The sequence below is a fragment of the Musa acuminata genome, chromosome BXJ1-5 (assembly GCF_036884655.1).
Source record: "Musa acuminata AAA Group cultivar baxijiao chromosome BXJ1-5, Cavendish_Baxijiao_AAA, whole genome shotgun sequence".
Taxonomy (NCBI): domain Eukaryota; kingdom Viridiplantae; phylum Streptophyta; class Magnoliopsida; order Zingiberales; family Musaceae; genus Musa; species Musa acuminata.
The window spans coordinates 36821038-36830864 of record NC_088331.1 but is presented as its reverse complement, the minus strand read 5'-3'; positions in this window follow the sequence as shown (position 1 = coordinate 36830864).

Sequence of the window (9827 nt, the reverse complement as noted above, 5' to 3'; positions counted from 1 at the left end):
AGAAGCAAAAAGTTGCTATCTCAAAAGAAGCAAATGTGCTATCTTGAACATTACCAAAAGTGCTATCTTATATGCTATAAAACTTGCATATCTAAAACTTGATAGCATGAATGTTCTAAGCATGATGTAACACTTGCTAAATCTTCTAGCTACAAGATTGCATGATGATAAAACTTGATATTATGATTTTCATGCAATGAGTTGAACCAATATCACACACAAACGATTAATTGTGATACTTCTCCTTTTTGTTGATGACAAAGGGGGAGAAGTATGTTGATGACATGACATGTGATGCATAAGTTTATGCATATGTTCATGTTGACGTGTTGTAAGTATTCAAGATGAATATTGCAATGACTTGAATTCAGTTTGAATTCAAGGTTCTATCAATATGGCATATTGATAGGGGGAGTTTATTTAAACTCTGGGAGTTAAGTTTAACTCCATCATCAAGTGGTTGTCATCATCAAAAAGGGGGAGATTGTTGAATCTCGTATTTTGATGATGAAACTACTTGATATATGTTTATGATTTAATATGCGTTTTGAGTGACGCAGGATGCTTCGATCAGGATGAGATAATTAAAGCAGGAAAATCATGTTGTGCCGAAGGAACATGTCAGAAGATTGGACGTCGGGCCGGTGGATCGGTCGACGTATCGACAGAAGGCTTCGGGCCGTGGAATCGGGCATCGGGCCAACAAGAGCGGGTATTGTGCCAAGGATATCGGAGTTGCGGAGTCAACTAGCCGATTGGGCAATAGGCTGCAGAAGAGGACGATGCGCCGAAGAATCGGACGAAGCGTCGAGGGACCAATGACATGTCGGACAACTTGGTTAATTGCTTAGGATTAATTGTCTCGATCGAAGTTTTGTTTTTGTTGTGCAGGATTAACTATGATAACAATGAAGACATAAAGCGAAACAAAGTGTCGGAGTCAAGCGCGAAGGATTTGTTGCGAGTTCGAGAGTTCGACGGAAGTCCGAAGGTTCGTCGGGAATGCTACCGGAGCTCGCCGAGAAAGATCGGAGCTTGCCGAAGAAGCTCATTGGAACTCGCTAAGATCAAATCGTGAAGTCTAGGAGCTTGCCGAGAGTCCGCAGAATGGTTTCCGAGAGTTCATCGGAAGACCGCCGGAAGTTTGCCGGAAGCTCGCCAGAAGAAGTCTTGACTTGCGGACTTTGTAATAGCTTAGAAAATATCTTTAAATTCATAGTTAGCATGTTAATTAGGGTTAGGATTAGGTGTTAATCCTATAACCCAAGTAGGGGCCAATTAGGCCCAAGTTCGGAATGGTTTGGACCAAGTTTGGAGCCAAACCAAGTGAGCTGGAATAGTGAAAGAGGTGGCACCGCCCAGGCTATGTCTACCAGCGAGACTGGGAGGTGCAACCGCCCCAGCCAAGAGGTGCAACCGCCCAGAGCTCAAGTTTCGAGCCCTGCCAGGCGGTGCAACCTCTCCAGTCAGGCGGTGCAACCGCCTGAGCTCAGTCTTCGAGCTAGACTGGGCGGTGCAACCTCCCTGACAGAGAGGTAGCACCGCCTGAGCTCGGTCTTCGAGCTCTGGCAGAGAGGTGCAACCGCCTCTGACAGAGGTGGCACCGCCCAGAGGCTCAGTCTTCGAGCTCTGCTAGGCGGTGCAACCTCTCCAGTCAAGAGGTGCAACCGCCTGATCCCGAATTCCGGGATTTGATCGTTTTGAGCTCCAAATTTGAATTGGGTTGGGGCCTATAAATACCCCACCCATTCAGCACTGAAGGGATACTGATCCACACCGAATTCTTGATCTTTTCAGTGATTCTAAGAGCTCAAATTTGTGTAAAGTCCAAAAGTTCTCCTCTTTTCTGTTCTTCAAGTCTTGAGTTGTAAAGAGAGGAGAGAAAGGATCTGTAAGGGTTGTCTCCTAAGCCCGTCAAAAGGAGAGAAACTATAAAAGGGCAGTTGGCCTTCGCCCATTGAAGGAAGGCAGCTAGTTGACGTCGGTGACCTCGTCGGAGGAGGAAGCCAAAAGTGGAGTAGGTCAAGACTAACCGAACCACTCTAAATCTCTGGTTTGCTTTTATTTCGAGTACCTTATCATTACTGCAAACCTCCTACATAACTACTGCTCTCTGCGCCTTTACGAACAAGTTCTAAGTGCTGATCTTTCCGAATTTGGATTCAGACGTCAATAGGTGTTTTCGTACGATCTTTACATTGTAGCTTACATTTACGTCTTGAATTTGTTTATAACTGCGAACTGTCTTCTGCGCTTTTACGAACGAGATTCCTTGCAGTTTACATTTACATTTTGATTCTATTTATAACTGCAAACTGTCTTCTGCAATTTTACGAACGAGTTTCAACATTTAGACGTAAAACTGCATTTAGACATAAATCGGCTTTCCTCGCACAATCATCAGATTTCAGTTTACGTTTACGTCTTGATTTCAACTGCATACTGCCTTCTGCGAGTATACAAACGAGTTTCAAAGTTCAGACGTAAATCTGCGTTTAGACGTAAATCTGCTTTCTGCAGATTACTTTTTGAGCTGTACAATAGCAGCACATTGTCTTTATACTTCTGCTTAAACTGCGCTTAGATGCAAACTGTGTTTAAGACATAAATTTGCGTTTAGACGTAAATCTGCGTTTAGACGTAAATCTGCGTTTAGACGTAAATCTGCTTTTTGCAGATTACTTTTTGAGCTGTACAATAGCAGCACATTGTCTTTATACTTCTGCTTAAACTGCGCTTAGACGCAAACTGTGTTTAGACGCAAACTGCGCTTAGACGCAATCTACGCTTAGACGCAAACTGCGCTTAGACGCAATCTGCGCTTAGACACAAACTGCGCTTAGACGCAATCTAAGTTTAGACGCAATCTGCATTTAGATGCAAACTGCGTTTAGACGCTAACTGTGTTTAAACGTAAACTGCACTTAATCATAAGTAATCTTAGAATCGGCTTTTGCATCAAAATAGTTTTTATCGAACGAACGCAGCTTTCATTTATAATCACTGAAAGATTTTCGCTGCACTAATTCACCCCCCCCCCCTCTTAGTGCTCTCGATCCTAACACACCAAGCATAAGTCTCCCGTGTTTGGGAGCTCCATCCACCCACGTCTGAGTGAAGTCAATTTGGGGCGACAGAGCATCACGGGCTCTATGCATAACTCTCTTTACCATTTCTGAAAAAGGTTCTCAATATCCCATAAAACATCAGTGTATAAAAGGATAGTATAAACAATAACATTGGCACATATCGGAAGCACATGCGGAACAACGGAGATATGCGTGTGCCTTTATCAAATAAGGAAATGCAAACAAAGAATTACATAATAAATTTCAAACATACAACAATTTCAGGATGAACAATACAAGAATTTCAAAGGACTAATATAAAGTTCAATTGAAGAAGAATTTAGCAGAGATCAAATTTCCAATAGAATGAAATTTGAATAGGCAAAAACTCAAAAAAGTTTTCAATTCTGGCAGAATTCGAATGGTACATTTCTTGATTTGTTTGAGTGACCAAGCATGCCCCAATTCACTAAAAATAGGCATCATTAGAAAGTTGTATCAATCTATCTTTAGATGAACTTGGATTTGTATTTTTTTTTTTTTTTGAGTTCCTAACAGGAAGTTACAACGAATAGAGTAACGGAAGGTTAGAATTGATCATCTCTATTTTACAGAATTGATAGAATCAATTTAAACTGATGTTTTAGAAGGTAAACATATTTTAAAATTTCCAAATTAGATGTCAAAAGAAAGATATGTGAATCTAGTTTTCAAAGAACTAAGTTTTACATAATTCAGAATTTTTACTAGAGAGTTACGAGTAATTTAGTAACAAAAGGTCAGAATTGATCATCTCTATTTTGTAGAATTGATAAAATCAGCTTAAATGATTTTTTTAGAAGGTAAACATACTTCAAAATTTCCAAATTGTGTCAAAAGAAAGATATGCAAATCTAGTTTCCAAAGAATGAAGTTTTGCATAATTTAGAATTTTCACTAGAGAGTTATGGGCAATTTAGTGATAGAAGGTCAAAATTGATCATCTCTGTTTTCCAGAATTGATAGAATCAATTTAAATAGATGTTTTAGAAGGCAATCATACTTAAAAATTTCCAAATTGATGTTAATAGAAAGAGATATGAATTTAGTTTTTAAAGAACTAATTTTTCATAATTTAGAATTTTCACCAAAGTGTTATGAGCAATTTAGTAATAGAAGGTCAGAATTGATCATCTCTGTTTTGTAGAATTGATAGAATAAATTTAAGTGATTGTTTTAGAAGGCAAACATAATTCAAAATTTTCAAATTAGGTCTCAAAAGAAAGATGTGAATCTAGTTTCTAAAGAACTAAGTTTTGCATAATTCAAAATTTTCACTAGAGAGTTATGAGCAATTTAGCAACAAAAGGTTAGAAGCTATAGTATCTATTTTACTGAATTCATGAGGTCTTTTCATTTATATGTTTGGATAGGTAAATTTACTCCAAATATATTTTTTTTTATAACAAATGAAAGCTCTATAAGTCTTCTTTCATATTAAAGAGGTTTTTCTTAATCTGAATTTGGTGCAAAAAGTAATGGAGACACAAGTACTAAAAGGTCAAAATCTGAAAAATTTCAGATTCAACATTTGATGTATGGCATAGATATCTTACATGCAGCCACAATCTTCCAATTTTCTCAAAATCAAGGTGAAAACAAGGATCAAAATTTATCTCTAGAATGGGTTTGAACACTTGCCTTTAAAAGTTTTGATTTCCAAATGTTGGGGAATTGATGCAAAGCCTTAAGTCAAGATAAAACTTCTTCTTCTTCAATTCTTTCTCTTTCCAAATGAACTATTAAATGCTTTTCATGATTTATTTGATAAATGTAAATCAATTAGTAAAAAATATAAATTATTAAAAAAGGAGCATGATTCTCTTGTTAGTGATTATAATAGATTAAAAGTTGAGCATAATGATAGTTTAGCTCTATGTACGAAATGCCATGAAGTAAAAACACTTAGAAAGGAAAACTTGCTACTCAAAGAAACTTTAGAAAAATTTAAGATTGGTAGCAAGTCATTGAACATGATCCTTGCCAATAAGGGTCACGTTCATAAAAACAGTGGAATCGGATTTGTGAGTAGCTCTCACCAAAATCTAACCACCTTTGTTAAAGGCCCTATCTTGCATATTTCACCTCAAAACAAAAGTAACTTTTGTTGCAAACTTGGACATGTAGCTTATCATTATCTATTTAAGAAGTGTAGTTTACACAAATTGATTTGGGTTCCTAAACGAACCATAAAGGATTCAATGCAAAATGATAAGTTAAGCCGATCGATTTTTGAGGCACCGAAGGTCAAATGGGTACCTAAAAATCATCCTATTTTGTAGAAATGTATACCATCACAAGCTAGGAGCAAGAGATGGTACCTTAATAGTGGATGCTCAAGGCATATGACCAAAGATTCATCTCAATTCTCTAAGCTCACTAGCCTAGACGAAGAATATGTCACCTTTGGAGATAACAACAAGGGTAAAATCATTGCAAAGGAACTATAGGTAACACATCTAACTTTTTTATTGAATATGCGTTGTTAGTTGATGGCTTAAAGCATAACCTTTTTAGCATTAGTCAATTGTGTGATAAAGGATATATTGTTAGATTTGAATATATGCTTGCATTACAGAAAAATAATACAAAAACACATCTATGATTGCTCTAAAACAAAATAATGCATACACTATCGACATTTATAATATTTATAATGAAATATATTTTTTGGTTTTAAATAATAATGCTTAGCTTTGGCATAAGAGATTAGGTCATGCTAGCATGAAACTAATTTCTCAAATTTCATCTAAAGAATTTGCAAGAGGAATTCCTCGTATCAAGTTCGTCAAAGATAATGTGTGTGATGCATGTCAACTAGGAAAACAAATAAAAGGTAGCTTCAAACCTAAGAACCAAATAAGCACCTCTAGACCTTTATAATTAATCCATATGGACTTGTTCGGTTCAATTTCTACATCAAGCCTAGGAGGTAGCAAATACGCATTTGTCATCGTGTATGATTATAGTAGATACACATGGACTTATTTTTTTACAACAAAAGTGAATGCTTTGGGTATTTCTCCAAGTTTTGTAAACTTGTTCAAAATGAAAAGGGTTTTATGATTTCATCAATTCGAAGTGATCATGGTAGTGAATTTCAAAACTGTAATTTCCAAGAATTTTGTGAATTTAATGGATACAACCATAACTTCTCTACTCCAAGAAATCCTCAACAAAATAGAGTAGTAGAAAGATAGAATAGAAATTTACAAGAAATGACAATAACTATGTTAAATGAACATAGCCTACCCGAATATTTTTGGGCCGAAGCCGTAAACACGATATGTTATGTCATTAATAGAATTCTAGTAAGACCCTTACCAAAACTCCTTATGAATTATAGAACAACAAAAAACCCAATGTTTTATATTTTAAAGTTTTTGGGTGTAAGTACTTTATCTTAAATGAAAAAGATGTCTTAGGAAAATTTGATGCTAAATCCGATGAAGAAATTTTTTTTTACTATTCTTCTATTTCTAAAGAATTTCATATCTTTAATAAAAGAACTTTGATTATAGAAAAATCTATTCATGTTTTTAATAAAGTTTCCGAAGTTAAGAAAAATGATTTTGATGATGATGTTAATTTTGATGCTTTAAATTTAAATGAAACCCTTTCTCCATCTAGCAACTTGGATGTATCTACTTCTGAAACATCCTTACCCAAGGATTGGAAGTATGTAGATGCTCATCCTAAGGAGCTAATCATAGGAGACACATCTAAAGGGGTTCAAACTCATTCCTCTCTTAAGAATTTTTGTGCAAACGCTGCTTTTCTCTCCCAAATTAAACCTAAATGTATTGACAAGGCCTTAAAAGATGATTCATGGGTCATCGCAATGCAAGATGAGTTAAATTAATTTGAGAGAAATGAGGTGTGAAAGCTTGTTCGTAGACCAAATGATAATTTAGTTATTGGTAGTAAATGGGTCTTTAGAAATAAGCAAGATGAATTTAGTATCGTGGTTAGAAACAAGGCTAGATTAGTGGTTAAAGGTTTTAACCAAGAAGAAGGTATTGATTACGAAGAAACCTTTGCTCCTGTGGCTCGATTAGAAGCCATATGGATGCTCCTTACCTATGCTAGTAGTAATAATTTTAAAGTATTTTAAATGGATGTTAAAAGTGCTTTTCTTAATGGCTTTATTTCCAAAGAAGTTTATGTTGAACAACCGCCCGGATTTGAGAATGATGATTTCTCTAATCATGTGTTTAAATTGACTAAAGCTCTCTATGGATTGAAACAAGCCCCAAGGGCTTGGTACGAGAGACTTAGCTCATTTCTAATTCATAATAATTTCTCTAAAGGTAAGGTCGATACTACATTGTTTATCAAAAATTTTGAAAATAATTTTCTTATTATTCAAATTTATGTTGATGATATTATTTTTGGTTCCACGAATGAATCTCTTTGTGAATCATATGCTAAAAGTATAAGTCTTGAATTTGAAATAAGTTTGATGGGAGAATTAACTTTCTTTTTAGGCTTACAAATCAAACAACTAAGTAGTGGTATTTTTCTTAGTCAAACAAAATATACTTTAGATTTGCTAAAAATGTTTAATATGGATAGCTCAAAGGCTATCAATACTCCCATAAGTACCTCCACTAAGTTAGACATTGATGAAAGTGGAGAAAGCTTTGATCAAAAAGCTTATAGGGGTATGATAGGAAGTTTACTATACCTCACTGTAACTAGACTGGATATCATGTTTAGTGTAGGTCTTTGTGCTAGGTTTCAATCTAATCCTAATATATCTCATCTTAAAGCAGTTAAGAGAATTCTTAGATATCTTAAAGGTGCTACAAATCTAGGATTATGGTATCCAAAATCCGAGAACTTTAAACAAATTGCATGTGCTGATGTAGATTTTAATAGATGTAGATTAGATAGAAAAAGCACATCCGGAACATGTCAATTTTTAGGATGCGCACTTGTTTCTTGGTCTTCCAAGAAACAAAACACTGTTGCACTATCTACAACCGAAGCTAAGTACATTGCAGCTAGTGCATGTTATGCACAAGTTGTGTGGATGAAAAACACTTTAGAGGATTATAAGATTCATCTTAAAAACATTCTCATAAAATGTGATAACACAAGTGCAATATATTTAACAAAAAATCTCATTCAACACTCTATAACTAAATATATTGATATTAGGCATCACTTTATATGAGATCATATTAATAATCATGATGTAATCTTAGAGTTTATTGATATAAAACATCAATTAGCCGATATCTTTACAAAACCTTTAAGTGAAGAACAATATGATTTTATTATAAGAGAGTTAGGAATGTTAATTTATCAAAATGCATGAATATGATGTATATCTTTTTCGGATTATCTTTTTGTATCTCATAAATGGAGCTTTGATGAACTTATTTCGTTTTTATCTTCCTTGGTATCAAGTTTACTTCATACCCTTGCTCCATCACTTAATGATTTTTTATACACTCAATCACTCCATAGATTTTATTGACAAATACATCTCTCATGGGTTTATCTCTTGTGACTTTTTTGAGAAATGGATTTGACTTATGAATTTCTTTTTCATATGATGCTTCTTAGTTTTCTCATGAAAGATGAATTTTATAAATGGATATCTTGATCCTTGAAAGATAAATTTTTAGTATGAGATGAACACTTGTAAGAGTGAGGAGTTGATTTCACATGAATATCTTGATCCTAACAATTGGAGTTGACTTGATTTCACATAAATATATTGATCCTTACGAAAATTGAAGCATGATTTAATGAAACTCTTTTATCGTTTTTGACTTGATTCAAATCATTTCATAAAGTTGGTTCTTCATGGATTTTCTCCTTATTAGGATCAAGAGCACTACGGGGGGGGGGGGGGGGGGTGAACTAGTGTAGCGAAAAACTTTCGACGTTTAAAACTGCGTTCGTACGATGAAATTGTTTCCAACGTAAAATCGTTTTCGGAAACTTGACTTGAAAGCGAGTTTGTAAAGGAGTGCAGCAAAAATAAAGAGGAAGTAAAGCACATATGGAGGTTTATAATAAGGTAAGTAGTAAGAATAAATTCAAACTAGAGAACACCGTAATTTTAGAGTGGTTCGGTCAATCTTGACCTACATCCACTTTTGGCTTCCTCCTCCGACGAGGTCACCGACGTCCACTAGAGGCCTTCCTTCAATAGGCGAAGGCCAACCACCCTTTTACAATTTTACTCCTTTTGACGGGCTTAGGAGACAACCCTTACATAATTTCTCTCCTCTCTTGAAAGCTCAAAACTTGGAAGAAAAGAGGGAGGAGAACTTCTAGCCTTTACAACACTTTTGAGCTCTAAAAATCACATAGTAAGATTGGATTTTCGGTTTCTTTAGTTGCCCTTTCATGCAGGAAAGTGTGGGGTTTATATAGGCCCAAAACTGGTTTGAATTTGGAGCTCAAAAGTGTCTTTTCCCGGATTTCCTGGGTTCTAGCGGTACTACCTCCTGACTAGGGCGGTACAACGGCCCAACAGCTCGGAGACTGAGCCTCTAGGCAGTGCCATCGTCTGACAGGGGTGGTTGCACTGCCCAGTCTCACTCGGAGACTGAGCCCAAGCGGTACCACCGCTTGACTAGGGCGGTTGCACCGCTTGGTAGAGCTCGGAGACCAAGCTCAAGCGGTTCCACCGCCTGTCAGGGGTGGTTGCACCGCCCAGCCTAGCTCGGAGACTGAGCCATGGGCGGTGCCACCGCCGAA